We start from the raw sequence: 16,439 nt of genomic DNA, 5'->3' as shown, positions 1-16,439 counted from the left end.
ACAGGCAGCGCTAGCGCGCTGCCTCAGTTAAGAACGATTTGGGCACAATGTGTTTTTTTTTTATCCATTTCCGGGCACTTCGTATCGAAGCAGCTGTCGTAGAAACTTTGAAAATGGCTCATTCGATTGGAAATTGGAGTGGCTAGTGCCCTTTTTAATGGTCGAAAGTGATTGGAGGGCAACTAGCCCCCCACGCCCATATTTCCCCCAAACACATTCATTCTTAATTTTGAGATAGCTATTTTGTTCAGCGTAGTTGATTTCCAGATAGTAAATTTGTTTTTCAGGAGGATGCTCCCCCACAACCCTCAGGGCAAGGGTTTTAAGTTATGCCCTGGGGGTATATAAGTTTTTTATAAGAGATGCTGTCGCAGAAACTTCAAAGAAGGCTCATTCGATTGGAAATTTGAAGGACTAATACCCTTTTTTATAGTCGAAAGTGATTGGAGTGCAACTAGCCCCCCCCCCCCGCCACGCCCATCATTCCCCCAAACACATCCAATCAAAATTTTGAGATAGCTATTTTGTTCAGCGTAGTTGATTTACAGATAGAAAATATGTTTTTGAGGAGGACACTCCCCCGCAACCCTCAGGGCAAGGGTTTTAAGTTAGTCCCTAGGGGCATATAACGTTTTACAGAAGGCGTTGTCGTAGAAACTTCAAAACAGGCTCATTCGATTGCAAATTCAAAGGGCTAGTGCCCTTTTTAATAGTCGAAAGTGATTGGAGGGCAACTAGCCCCCCCCACGCCAATCATTCCCCCAAACACATCCAATAAAAATTTTTAGATAGCCGTTTTATTTAACGTAGTTGAATGTTTTGGAAATTAGGTCTTTAAGGATGACCACCCGTCCCCCCACAGCCCTCAGGGCAAGGGTTGTAAGTTATTCCCTGGGGGCATATAAAGTTTTTATTTAAAGTGTTGTCGTAGAAACTTCAAAAGGGCTTATTCATTTGAAAATTGAAAGGGCTAGTGCCTTTTTTAATAGTTGAAAGTGATTTGATAACGACTAACGCCCCTCTCATGCCCACCATTTTCCCAAACACATCAAATTAAAATTTGAGATATCCATTTTGTTGAACGTAGTTGAAAGTTCTGGAAATTTTGTCTTTTAGGATGATAACCACCCTCAGAGCCCTCAGTGCAAGGGTTGAAAGTTATGCCCTGTGGCATATAAAGTTTATATTGAAAGCGTTGTCGTAGAAACTTCAAAGGGGCTCATTCAATTGGAAATTGAAAGGGCTAGTGCCTTTTTTAATAGTTGAAAGTGATTGGATAGTGACTAGCCCCTCTCACGCCTATCATTTTCAAAAACACATCCAATCAAAATTTGGAGATATCCATTTTGTTCAACATAGTTGAACGTTCTGGAAATCAGGTCTTTTAGGACGATACCCCCCTGAGAGCCCTCAGTGCAAGGGTTTTAAGTTATGCCCTGGGGGCAGATAAGGTTTATATAGAAAGTTGTTGTATAAATCATAGGCAACGCGATCGCGCTGCCTAAGTAAAGAACGGGGACACTCGAGAACGAGATAAGAAACGGTGATTAGGTAAAGAGGAGCACACTCCCCCACAACCCTAAGGACAAGGGTTTTAAGTTATGCCCTTTGGGCATATAAGAACGATGTTGGCATAATGCATTACTGATTAATTTTGCCCTTTAGAGCAGGGCACTTCGTATCAAAGAAGTTGTCGTATAAACTTCGAAAAGCGCTCATTCAATTGGAAATTGGAGTGGCTTGTGCCCTTTCAATATTCGAAAGTGATTGGAAGGCGACCAACACCCCTTCCAAGCCTTCCAATCAAAATTTTGAGATAGCCATTTTGTTCAGCGTAGTTGATTTCCACATAGAAATTCTGTTCTTGAGGACAGTCCCCCACAGCCCTTAGGGCAAGGGTTGTAAGTTATGCTCTTGGGGCATATAAGGTTTTTCATAGAAGGCGTTGTCGTAGAAACTTCTAAAAAGGCTTATTCAATTGGAAATGCAATGGGCTAGTGCCCTTTTTAATAGTCGAAAGTGATTATAGGGCAACTAACCCGCCTCTCACGCCCACCTTTTCCCCAAACACATCTAATCATAATTATGAGATAGCCATTTTATCAACGTAGTTTTAAGTTCTGGATATTAGGTCTTAGAGGATGACGACTCCCCCACAGCCCTCAGGGCAAGGGTTGTAAATTATGCCCTGGGGACGTACAAGGATTTTATTGAAAGCGTAGACACTTCAAAATGGCTCATTCAATTGGAAATTGAAAGGGCTATTGCTTTTTTAATAGTTAAAAGTAATTGGAGAGCGACTAACGCCCCTCTCCCGCCCACCTTTTCGCCACACACATCCAATTAAGATTTTGAGACCGCCATTTTCTTCCACGATGTTGAAAGTTGATGAAAATAAAGCTTTAAACAGGACACTCCCCCCCACAGTCGTCAGGGCACGGGTTATAAGTTATTCCCTGGTGGCATATAATGTTTTTATTGAAATCTTTGTCGTACAAACTTGAGAAAAGGCTCATCCGATTTGAAATTCAAAGGGCTAGTACCCTTTTTAATGGATGAAAGTGATTAATGATATTTTTTGTTGTTGTTGTTGTTTAGACCAGGGCACTTCGTATCGAAGGAGTTGTCTTGGGAACGTTGGAAAGGGCTGATTCGATTGAAAATAGAAAGGGCTGATGCTCTTTTTAATATTTCAAAGTGATTGGAAGGCAACTAATCCCCCTTCCACTCACAGCCCTCGCCGCCCACCCTCCCATTTGCCCATTATGTTTCAAAACTAAATGTTACCTTAAGATTAAATCAAAATGCACTGTGACAATGCTAATTCCCAATAAGCCATCTCAGCAGTATCCCAAGAACGACTGAGGGTATTATGTTCAAACTTTCGGGGCTACTTCTGCTCTTAAAATTTAACAAATGAAAATAGCGTAAGTGTATGCAAGCTATCAAAGGAAGTAAACAGATTTTTTTGCAAATGGTATCACGTTTTCCATTTCATGTCAACTAGAGGAGGTATGAAACTAATTTAAACAGTACTATCTGTGTTCAGATTGTTAAAAATGTGTATTTTGTTAAAAATTGCTGAAAATTTTTCTCCAGTATACAAATAGCAGGCCAAACTATAAAGTCTTAAAGCACGAAAAAATGAAAAGTATTATTATCTTTTTCCCTGAGAAGACCATGTCAATATAAAACGAACAGAAATTAATTAAAAAAAACTTTTTCCACAAAATAAGTTTTTCAAAGAAAAGTAGAGAACTCCATTAAACAAAAAATGAGCAAAAATAAAATCCAATAATCTACCAAGCGTGAAACTAAAACAAATCAGCATCGATAAATAAATGAAACCCAAAACAAACGGAAATTACAATAAATAACCGATTAAAACTCAAAACGAGCTGAAATTAACATAAGTTGGGCGCAAAACCCCTATGCCTTCCCAAGGCCAGAACAAAATTTGCACTTTACTGAAAAAATACAAATGAATGGGCATTATCAGTTTAATATACATATACTGATATTTAGTAATCAAAATGTTAATATTATTTGATTTATTAAAGTTATAAAAGTAAAAATATTTATATTTTTCAGTAGAGTGTAAATTTTTTCTTGGCCAGTAATAAGGCCATAGGGACTCCAAGACGAGACCAGAGACGAGATTGTATAAAGCGACCAAACACGCTAGATTTTGGAACTAAATATTTTTCAGTAAAGTGCGAGATTTTTTTCAATAAAGTGCAAATTTTGTTCTGGCCATGGGAAGGCATAGGGGTTTTACCCCCAACTTATGTTAATTTCTGCTCGTTTTGAGTATGACTCGGTTATTTATTGTAATTTCTGTTCGTTTTGGTTTCATTTATTTAACGAGGCTGATTTGTGGTATTTTCACACTTGGTAGATTATTTGATTTTATTTTTGCTCATTTTTTTCTTAATCGAGTTCTTTACTTTTCTTTAAAAAACTTATTTTATGGAAAAAATTTTTAATTAATACATAGAAATATCAATTGGAGTCTTCATAAAAAACTCCAAAGGAGGATCATTATCAGAAGGTACAATACGGGAAGATAAAGTTACACCAATATTAGCAAAATGTTGAGAAAGAGCATTACACACCTCTTCTGGTTTATTCGTTGGCGAACCATTCTGCATTACTGGAAAATAGAATTTTCTGACTTTATCACGCTTTTGATTATTTTCCACGTTTTTCCAGGGTTACCACAAGTGTCAGTGAATTTGTTTTCGAAATATTCTTTTTTAACATTTCTCAGTAATTTATTAAGGGCATTCTTATAATTTTTATAAATTCTTGAACAAATTGGATCACTTTCATTATTTAAGCAATTCTTATAGAGTTGATGTCTTATATTAAAACCCTACTGCTGATTCTTCTTTGAAATAGTAAGAGACGAGCCTACAATAGCTGAACTAAGTCCAATGTAAGTAGAGGACTAAGTACCATCTCTAGCACACTATGTTCCTTCCTATGCTATTCTAAGGGTTTATATTCCTTCTCATGCTATTCTAAGGGTTTATGTTCCTTCCTATGTTATTCTAAGGGTTTATGTTCCTTCTTATGCTATTCTAGGAGTTTATGTTCCTTCCTATGCCATTCTAAGGGTTTGTGTTCCTTCCGGTGTTATTTGGGGAGATTACATTCCTTGGCACCTTTTGGAGAAAAAGGGTTAAAGTGAATAGCAATTACGAGCGGGGATTCCCCGCTGGGTTTTTTTTAATCGAAAACTAGAGATTGTCAAATTGCATATTTAGGAATGCTTTTGTAGGGAAAGCTGTCAATCACCCATGTGTTATGCACAGTTCCATTTTTGAAGTCTGTGCTATCAAGAGCGGTTTCTGATTTGTTTTGGACAATTGCCTTTAGCCAACAATAGTTTGATATGAATATGTCGGTAGATAGGATTTGCGAATTTGATCCTATTAAGGTGGAGAAAAAAAAGAAAAGGGTTTAGCATTTGCAAATACTTCGATGTGTTGTCAATTTAAAATAGTTTAGAAATAAAAAATTTTAACAAGAAATGGCTGAAAAGTGTTTTGGGGGGAGATGGGTTGATTGTGTACTGTATAATACGCAAGTGACTTTGTACAGTGTTGTCAATTTAAAAAAGTTTAACGTTATAGTATACTAAAAGTTGATACTAAGAGAGATGTAGATGGCAAGAAAAGAATTTTAATAGTGAAATTCAGAACAAACCTTAGAAATCCTTGCAAAAAACGTAGTAAGGTGTATGTGAGTACGAACCATCAAGGATCATAAGCACCAACGACCCTAACCAGCAGAGACATCAACCCCCCAAAGGTCCCCTATCCCAAAATCAAAGGGCGCCCTCTCCCTCCAACTTTTTGGCCCCCCCCTCCCCATTTTTTTTTTATTTTTTTTAGCATGATATATTTTTTCAACTTTTTTTTACATGTCTTCGAATGAGATGAAACATACTTAAATTCAGTAGTGTTTTGTCGTGGTTTACCTTGTCACAGTTACATTCTCTTAATTTTTTCAAAGTTCATTTTGAATTTCTTTCGTTGAAATGCAAGAGTTGGAACATTTCCGTAGTGTTTTGTTGTGCTTTACCTTGTTGCAGTTACATTCTCTTAATTTTTCAAAGTTCATTTTGGATTTCTTTCATTGAAATGCAAAAGTTGGAATACTTCAGTAGTGTTTTGTTGTGCTTTACCTTGTCAAAGTTACATTCTCTTGATTTTTCAAAGTTCATTTTGAATTTCTTTCGTGAAATGCAGGAGTTGGAATATTTCAGTAGTGTTTTATCGTGGTTTACTTTGTCACAGTTACATTCTCTTAATTTTTCAAAGTTTATTTTGAATTTCTTTCGTTGAAATGAAAGAGTTGGAATATTTCAGTAGTCTTGTTGTGCTTTACCAGGTCACAGTTACATTCTCTTGATTTTTCAAAGTTCATTTTGGATTTCTTTCGTTGAGATGCAAGATTTGGAATATTTCAGTAGTGTTTTATTGTGCTTTACCATGTCACAATTACATTCTCTTGATTTTTCAAAGTTCATTTTGAATTTCTTTTGGGAAATGCAAGAGTTGGAATATTTCAGTAGTGTTTTGTCATAGTTTACCATGGCACAGTTACATTCTCTTGATTTTTCAAAGTTCATTTTGAATTTCTTTCGTGAAATGCAAGAGTTGGAATATTTCAGTAGTGTTTTGTCGTGGTTTAGCATCTCAGAGTTACATTCTCTTGATTTTTCAAAGTTTATTTTCGATTTCTTTCATTGAAGTGCAAGAGTTGGAATAATTCAGTAATGTTTTGTTGTGCTTTACCTTGTCACAGCTACATTCTCATGATTTTTCAAAGTTTATTTTGGATTTCTTTCCTTGAAATGCAAGAGTTGGAATATTTCAGTAATGTTTTGTTGTGCTTTACCTTGTCACAGTTACATTCTTTTGATTTTTCAAAGTTCATTTTGGATTTCTTTCGTTGAAATGCAAGAGTTGGAATATTTCAGTAGTGTGTTGTTATGGTTTACCTTGTCACAGTTACATTCTCTTGATTTTTCAAAGTTCATTTTGGATTTCTTTCCTTGACATGCAAGAGTTGGAATACCATTTTTTGTTAAGTGTCATAGTGAACAAATTCATTATCAACATCCTTTGTCAGATACATAAAATAAAATTGACAAAATCTAAATTTCAGAATGAATAAATGCTTTAACAACATCCTTTATCGGATATGACAGATAAAATTGACAAAATCTAAGTATCAGAGTGACTAAATTTTTATCAACATCCTTTGCCAGATACATCGAATAAAATTGATAAAGTATAAGTGTTAGAGTGAATAAATTTTTTTAATCCATTGTCATTTTTAATCCATTGTCAGATACATCAAATAAAATTGACAAAATCTAAATTTCAGAATGAATAAATTCATTATCAAAATCTTTGTCGGATATGTTGGATGAAATTGACAAAATATAAGTATCAGAGTGAATATTTTTTTTATCAACATCTTTTGCCAGATACATCGAATAAACTTGATAAAATATAAGTGTAAGAGTGAATAAATTTTTCTATCAACATCCTTTGTCAGATACATCAAATAAAATTGACAAAATCTAAATTTCAGAACGAATAAATGCTTTAACAACATCCTTTATCAGATATGTCGGATAAAATTGACAAAATCTAAGTATCAGAGTGATTAAATTCTATATCAACATCCTTTTCTCGGATACATCGAATAAAATTGATAAAATATAAGTGTCAGAGTGAATAAATTTTCTTATCAATATCCTTTGTCAGATACATGAAATAAAATTGACAAAATCTAAATTTCAGAATGAATAAATTCATTATCAACATCCTTTGTCGGGTATGTGGGATAAAATTGACAAAATCTAAGTATCAGAGTGACTAAATTTTTTATTATCAACATCCTTTTCTCAGATACATAGGATAAAATTGACAGAATCTAAGTGTCAGTGTGAATAAAAAATTTTTATCAGCATTCTTTGTCAGATACATCAAATAAAATTGACAAAATCTAAATTTAAGAATGAATAAAGTCATTATCAACATCCTTTTTCGGATATGTCGGATAAAATTGACAAAATATAAGCGTCAGAGTGAATAATTTTTTTTTATCGACATCCTTTTGTCAGACACATCAAATAAAATTGACAAAATCTAAATTTCAGAATGAATAAATGTTCTAACAACATCTTTTATCAGATTTGTCGGATAAAATTGACAAACTCTAAGCATCAGAGTGACTAAATTCTATATCAACATTCTTTTCTCAGATACATAGGATAAAATTGACAAATTCTAAGTGTTAGAGTGAATAAATTTTTTTTAATCAACATCCTTTGGCAGATACATCGAATAAAATTGACAAAATCTAAATTTCAGAATGAATAAATTCATTATCCTCATCCTTTGTCAGATATGTCGGATAAAATTGACAAAATCTAAGTATCAGAGTGAATAATTTTTTTTAACAGAATCCTATGTCAGATACATCGAATAAACTTGATAAAATATAAGTGCCAGAGTGAATAATTTTTTTTATCAACATCTTTTGTCAGATACATCAAATAAAATTGACAAAATATAAATTTCAGAATATATAAATGCTTTAACAACATCCTTTATCAGATATGTCGGATAAAATTGACAAAATCTAAGTATCGGAGTGACTAAATTCTATATCAACATCCTTTTCTCGGATACATAGGATAAAATTGACAAAATCTAAGTGTCAGAGTGACTAAATTTTTTTATGAACATCCTTTTCTCGGATACATAGGATAAAATTGACAAAATCTGAATTTCAGAATGAATAAATTCATTATCAACATCCTTTGTCGGATATGTAAGATAAAATTGGCAAAATAAATGCTTTAACAACATCCTTTATCAGATATGGTGGATAAAATTGACAAAATCTAAATTTCAGAATGAATAAATTCTATATCAACATCCTTTGTCGGATATGTCGGATAAAATTGTCAAAATATAAGTGTCAGAATGAATAAATTTTTTTATAAACATCCTTTGGCAGATACATCGGATAAAATTTGCAAAATCTAAATTTCAGAATGAATAAATGCTTTAACAACATCCTTTACCGGATAGGTCAGATAAAATTGACAAAATATAAGTATCAGAATGACTAAATTCTATATCAACATCCTTTTCTCGGATACATAGGATAAAATTGACAAATTCTAAGTGTTAGATTGAATAATTTTTTTTTTCAACATCCTTTGGCACATACATCGGATAAAATTTACAAAATCTAAATTTCAGAATGAATAAATTCATTATCAACATCCTTTGTCAGATATGTCAGATAAAATTGACAAAATCTAAGTATCAGAGTGACTAAATTCTATATCATCATCCTTTTCTCGGATACATAGGATGAAATTGACCGAACCTAAGTGCCAGTGTGAATAAATTTTTTTTTATCAACATCCTGTGTCAGATACATTAAATAAAACTGTCAAAATCTAAATTTCAGAATGAATAAATTTCATTATCAACATCCTTTGTCGGATATGTCGGATAAAATTGACAAAATATAAGTATCAGAATGAATATTTTTTTTTATCAACATCCTTTGCCAGATACATCGAATAAAATTGATAACATATAAGTGTAAGAGTGAATAAATTTTTCTATCAATATCCTTTGTCAGATACATCAAATAAAATTGACAAAATCTAAATTTCAGAACGAATAAATGCTTTAACAACATCCTTTATCAGATATGTCGGATAAAATTGACAAAATCTAAGTATCAGAGTGATTAAATTCTATATCAACATCCTTTTCTAGGATACATCGGATAAAATTGGTAAAATATAAGTGTCAGTGTGAATAAATTTTTTTATCAAGATCAGTTGTCAGATACATCAAATAAAATTGACAAAATCTAAATTTCAGATTGAGTAAGTTCATTATCAACAACATTTGTCGGGTATGCCAGATAAAATTGATAAAGTCTAAGTGTCAGAGTGACTAAATTCTATATCAACATCCTTTTTTCGGATACATAGGATAAAATTGACAGAATCTAAGTGCCAGTGTGAATAATTTTTTTTATCAACATCCTTTGTCAGATACATCAAATAAAACTGACAAAATCTAAATTTCAGAATGAATAAATTCATTATCAACATCTTTGTCGGATATGTCGGATAAAATTGACAAAATATAAGTGTCAGAGTGAATAAATTTTTTTATCAATATCCTTTGTCAGATATATCAAATAAAATTAACAAAATCTAAATTTCAGAATGAATAATTGCTTTAACAACATCCTTTATCGGATATGTCGGATAAAATTGACATAATCTAAGTATCAGAGTGACTAAATTCTATATCAACATCCTTTTCTCAGATACATAGGATAAAATTGACAGATTCTATGCGTCAGTTTGAATAAATTTTTTTTATCAACATCCTTTGTCAGATACATCAAATAAAATTGACAAAACCTAAATTTCAGAATGAATAAACTCATTATCAACATCCTTTGTCGTATATGTTGGATAAAATTGACAAAATATAAGTATCATAATGAATAAATTTTTTTTATCAACATCCATTGTCAGATACATCAAATAAAATTGACAAAATCTATATTTCAGATTGAATAAATGCTTTAACAAAATCCTTTATTGGATATGTCGGATAAAATTGACATAATCTAAGTATCAGAGTGACTAAATTCTATATCAACATCCTTTTCTAAGATACATAGGATAAAATTGACAAATTCTTGTTAGAGTGAATAATTTTTTTTTTATCAACATCCTTTGGCAGATACATCGGATAAAATTGACAAAATCTAAATTTCAGAATGAATAAATTCATTATCAACATCCTTTGTCGGATATGTCGGATAAAATTGATAAAATATAAGTGTCAGAGTGAATATTGTTTTTAACAACATCCTTTGCCAGATACATCGAATAAAATTGATAAAATATATTTGCCAGAGTGAATAATTTTTTTTATCAACATCCTTTGTCAGATACATCAAATAAAATTGACAAAATATAAATTTCAGAATGTATAAATACTATAACAACATCCTTTATCGGATGTATCGGATACAATTGACCAAATTTAAGTATCGGAGTGAGTAACTTTTATATCAACATACTTTACTCGGATAAATAGGATAAAACTGAAAAATTCTAAGTGTCAGTGTGAATAAATTTGTTTTTATGAACATCCTTTTCTCGGATACATAGGATAAAATTGACAAAATCTGAATTTCAGGATGAATAAATTCACTATCAACATCTTTTGTAGGATATGTAAGATAAAATTGGCAAAATCTAAATTTCAGAATGAATAAATGCTATAACAATATCCTTTATCGGATATGTTGGATAAAATTGACAAAATCTAAGTATCAGAGTGACTAAATTCTATATCAACATCCTTTTCTCGGATACATAGGATAAAAGTGTTAGAGTGAATAAATTTTTTTATCAACATCTTTTGCCAGAAACATTGGATAAAATTGACAAAATCTAAGTAGCAGAGTGAATAAATTCATTATCAACATCCTTTGTCAGATGGATCGAATAAAAATTGACAAAATTTAAATATCAGAATGAATAAATGCTTTAAAAACATCCTTCATCCGATTTGTCGGATATAATCTACAAAATCTAAGTATCAGAGTGATTAAATTCTATATCAACATCCTTTTCTCGGATACATAGAATACAATTGAAAAAATCTAAGTTATAGAGTGAATATTTTTTTTTATATCAACATCCTTTGCCAGTTACATCGGATAAAATTTACAAAATCTAAGTGTCAGAGTGACTAGATTCATGATCAGCATACTTTGTCGGATATGTCGGATAAAATTGACAAAATATAAGTGTCAGAGTTAATAATTTTTTTTTATCAACATCCTTTTTCAGATATATCAAATAAAATTGACAAAAATCTAAATTTCAGAATGAATAAATGCTTTAACAAAATCCTTTATTGGATATGTGAGATAAAATTGACAAAATCTAAGCATCAGAGAGACTAAATTCTATATCAACATCCTTTTCTCAGATACATAGGATAAAATTGACAAATTCTTAGTGTTAGAGTGAATAATTTTTTTTTCTATCAACATCCTTTGGAAGATACATCGGATAAAATTGACAAAACCTAAATTTCAGAATGAATAAATTCATTATCCACATCCTTTGTCGGATATGTCGGATAAAATTGACAAAATCTAAGTATCAGAGTGAATATTTTTTTAACAACATCCTTTGCCAGATACATCGAATAAAATTGATAAAATATAAGTGACAGAGTGAATAATTTTTTTATCAACATCCTTTGTCAGATACATCAAATAAAATTGACAAAATATAAATTTCAGAATATATAAATGCTTTAACAACATCCTTTGTCGGATATGTCGGATAAAATTGACAAAATCTAAGTATCAGAGTGACTAAATTCTATATCAACATCCTTTTCTCGGATACAAAGGAAAAAATTAACAGAGTCTAAGTGTCAGAGTGAATAAATTTTTTTATGAACATCCTTTTCTCGGATACATAGGATAAAATTGACAAAATCTGAATTTCAGAATGAATAAATTCATTATCAACATCCTTTGTCGGATATGTAAGATAAAATTGGCAAAATCTAAATTTCAGAATGAATAAATACTATAACAACATCCTTTATCGGATATGTCGGATAAAAGTGACAAAATCTATGTATCAGAGTGACTAAATTCTATATCAATATCCTTTTCTCGTATACATAGAATAAAATTGACAAATTCTAAGTGTTAGAGTGAATAAATTCATTATCAACATCTTTTGTCAGATGAATCGAATAAAAATTGACAAAATTTAAATATCAGAATGAATAAATGCTTTAAAAACATCCTTCATCAGATTTGTCAGATAAAATTGACAAAATCTAAGTATCAGAGTGATTAAATTCTATATCAACATCCTTTTCTCGGATACATAGATTAAAATTGACAAAATCTAAGTGTTAGAGTGAATATTTTTTTTATATCAACATCCTTTGCCAGTTACATCGGATAAAATTTACAAAATCTAAGTGTCAGAGTGACTAGATTCATGATCAGCATACTTTGTCGGATATGTCGGATAAAGTTGATAAAATCTAAGTATCAGAGTGATTAAATTCCATATCAATATCATTTTCTTGGATACATGGATAAAATTGACAAAATCTAAGTATCAGAGTGAAATGTTTTATCAACATCCTTTAAATGCATTATCAACATCATTTGTCGGCTAAATTGGATAAAATTTACAAGAAAGACATGGAGTGTACACCACGACGGCGCATACATAGTGAGAGAGACATGCAAAGTCGACATAACTTTATTTCATTTTTTAAGGTTAATTTAGGCGAGGTTACGTGCGCACACGTAACCTCGCCTAAATTAACCTTAAAAACGTTTTAGGGGTTTTGCCATTTCTATTTAGATAGGTCAGAACTTTGATAAAATTCGTTTAGGGCCTTATTTTCAAGATAAAAATATTTATGTGAGTGACATCATTTTTGCATAACTCAGTATTCTAATGACGTTGTCAATCTTGTCACCTTATGAAGAAAAATTAAAAATTTTCAAATATGAAGAAGTACACTAAATTGCTTAAAGAGCATAAAACTGGTAATTGCAAAAATATTTTATATATTTTGACAATGGAGTAAAACAATTTCAAAGCCATAAAATTGAAAACCAAATTATGAAGCTTAGTAGAAATCGTTGCTAGAAATCTTAGACACCATAAACAGAATGGTATATTTATATATAGTTATTCTTGAAAATTATTCTTCTGTGATATCGAAATCAATCGTTTTGTATATAAATGGCTTGTGTTAATTTGAAACGTTCTTTGGATTTCGACCCTTTGCACAGTCCCTCCAGGTCTGCTAAAAGACGTAGATGTATTCCTGTTCCCCAGCAATCACCTGTGAAGGCACCAAGTGCATATAATGGAGCTGTTCCTAAAATGACACAAGATCAGTTACTAGCAAGTGTCCGTGAAGAAGTAAAGAGACTTCAGAGAAGGAAAAAGCTATCTTATGAGAAGTCTCACAGTGAAGGTGATGCAATTTGTGAATCAGGACCTTCAAGCCCAGCTTCATTGCCAAGATCTCCATCACCCCCAAATGGATATTCTCTTCAAAAAGATAAACCACTCTTTACTTTGAAACGTTCTTTGGATTTCGACCCTTTGCACAGTCCCTCCAGGTCTGCTAAAAGACGTAGATGTATTCCTGTTCCCCAGCAATCACCTGTGAAGGCACCAAGTGCATATAATGGAGCTGTTCCTAAAATGACACAAGATCAGTTACTAGCAAGTGTCCGTGAAGAAGTAAAGAGACTTCAGAGAAGGAAACAGCTATCTTATGAGAAGTCTCACAGTGAAGGTGATGCAATGTGTGAATCAGGACCTTCAAGCCCAGCTTCATTGCCAAGATCTCCATCACCCCCAAATGGATATTCTCTTCAAAAAGATAAACCACTATTTACATTGAAACAGGTGACAATGATTTGTGAGAGGATGATACGCGAGCGAGAAGAAGAAATCCGTGAAGCTTATGACCAGGTTTTAGTGATCAAATTGGCTGAGCAGTATGATTCCTTTGTAAAATTCACATTTGATCAGGTTCAGCGACGTTTTGAAGCTGAGACTCCTAGTTATTTGTCATAGACTTGAAGGGTTTTTGTGCTTCAAAAGAATTCAAAGGAAATTGTGCCCGTGGTGAAATAACTGTGAGTTGAGTATCCCACCCCGTTGATTTAGATATATTTTGTTTCCCTTTATAGAAATTGAGCTAAAGTGCCATCTGTATTTTGTTCAATTTTGTGGTCTTAGGTGGCGTTGCGATAAATTAGCTGCTTATTCCAATTGTCTCGGAATAACAACACCTGTGAAGAAGTGGTTTTAGTTCCGTTTTGTTTGCTAATGTGTTGAGAAAGTGAAATCGTTTTTGGATATAGTAGTACTTTGCATATGTATCGTTACTGAAGAACAAACCCATCACCACTTTTTCAGTATCTTTATTGAAGTTGTCTGACAAGCTTAATAGGCTACTTTTTCTATTCATCAAGTGTGAACTTGTTGTTTTGTGTACTTGAATTGTGCTAATGCTCTTTCTAACTTCTATTGTGTAATTCTTATTCAGTTCTTTTTTTGGGTAGGTCTCAATTTGATAAGATATATTTGACAAATTAAAAATCATTATGGAGATTTGAAAAAGATAAATATGAAAAAATATTTGGTCTGTTTATAGTATATTCAGAGGTTGTCTAATTCAATACTGACTCAAGCTCTTGTAAAGAACAAGAGTTTGGGACTTATTATACTTGTGCAATATCACATTAGGAATTAGAGTTGAAATGTATTAGATTTATTTAATGCATAAATGTGTAAATTGCTTTTTGGGGTAATAACGTCTTTTCTTCTTTTGGTTAAATGTTTACTAATTAGTGTCAATTAAGCTCAATGAGGGATGCTTATTTACCAATTTTAGGGGTATTAAAGTTTTGAAAAAAAAAATGGATTACATTATTTGACCTACATATTAATTGACCGACTACATATATATATATTTTGATTGGAATACTAGACTGTCCCAGGCTATGATAATTGGACTGCGCAATGACAGATCAAAATAGGAAGATTATTTTAAATTCGTTACTGAACTTTGTCAAGAGATTATGCTTGATGGTGCGAAAACTGATCTGATTGTCGGAAAAGCTGTAAGTTTTTTTGATCATGGTATTATTATCAGTGTTAAAGAGTTTCTGTATAAAGAGCTGAATATTCAGAGCCGGTTTGTGAAAAATACAAAGGATGAAGATAATGTATTTGATATTTGTAAACAGTTAAATCAGGCGGCAAAGGATAATTTGCCTGTTCCCACTTTTGTTATATTCTCACCTTCTGAAACACCAACAATCGGGGAGGCAGTCTCGGCTACTTTAGTCTCGAAAGTTAATGAACTCTCTCGGAAAATTGACGGCTTTTTAGAGAATGCGACGCATTCAGGCCCTGTTTGGCCAGCTAGAATTGATACCAACGTAACAATTAACCCTGCCCCAGCTCCTACGTTTGCTGTTATACTAAAAAACTGTCCTGCAAACCTGACCTCACCTAATGCTCGTAAGGACTTCGTCGATAAACTTTGCCCTGAGGCCTCAGGTGAAATAAGTGAACTTAAAAAATCGGCTTCGGAATGGAAACTTGTTGTTAATTCAAAGCGTGCAGCGAATAATCGCCCCAAGAGTGCTTAAAACAGTAACTCGGGTATCTCGATGAGTGTGAAATCCCCACCGCTTATAGGGATCCTAAAAGGCGTACCGATTGAATATGATGAGACTCAAGTCAAAATCTCTTCTAGCAAATTGCATAAACGTTTCAAAGTGCGGAAAGTCCCGAGTGTTCAAGGTCTACTTTGAGTCAAAACAAAACCTGGACCAGTTCTTAAAAGTTTCTGTGAAAGTTGGCTACGAAAAGCTTTCTGCACAAGCATTTGTATATCTCCCTAAACGTTGTTTCTCATGTCATAAGACTGGGAATCTGGCCTCGAAGTGCACTAATCGGGCCCTCTGCTCTCGCTGTGGATCATGCGATCACACCTCAAACAGTGCCTCTCCGTGTTCGGAAAAAATGTTCTGTCTAGAATGTAAAGTTACCGGCCATACTTGTTACAGTGTAAAGTGTCCTAATAACAACAGTCAACTAGCAAAGCCCATGGTATGACATGGATGTGTCTACTACTACGCAAGCTGTACTTTCGTGGAATATTAATGGCGTTTTAGTCAAAATTCCTGTGATAAAAGGTTTGCTTTCGAATTGTGACGTATTGTGCTTGCAAGAGCATTTTTTGACGAGTAATAGTTTAGGCCTTCTGAAA

At 32.7% G+C, this 16,439-nt stretch overlaps 1 protein-coding gene and 1 pseudogene across 2 annotated transcripts in view; both read left to right on the top strand.

The window, feature by feature from the left end:
• Positions 1–16,439, top strand: part of nompC (no mechanoreceptor potential C) — a 502,015-nt gene that overhangs the window by 50,605 nt on the left and 434,971 nt on the right. The window lies entirely within an intron of this gene.
• On the top strand, positions 13,339–14,561 carry LOC148955541 (akirin-2 pseudogene; annotated as a pseudogene).

Source organism: Artemia sp. Qi Xiang Cuo, chromosome 2 (assembly GCF_049724085.1).
Source record: "Artemia sp. Qi Xiang Cuo chromosome 2, ASM4972408v1, whole genome shotgun sequence".
Classification (NCBI taxonomy): Eukaryota; Metazoa; Arthropoda; class Branchiopoda; order Anostraca; family Artemiidae; genus Artemia; species Artemia sp. Qi Xiang Cuo.
This window is presented reverse-complemented; position numbering and strand designations above follow the sequence as displayed.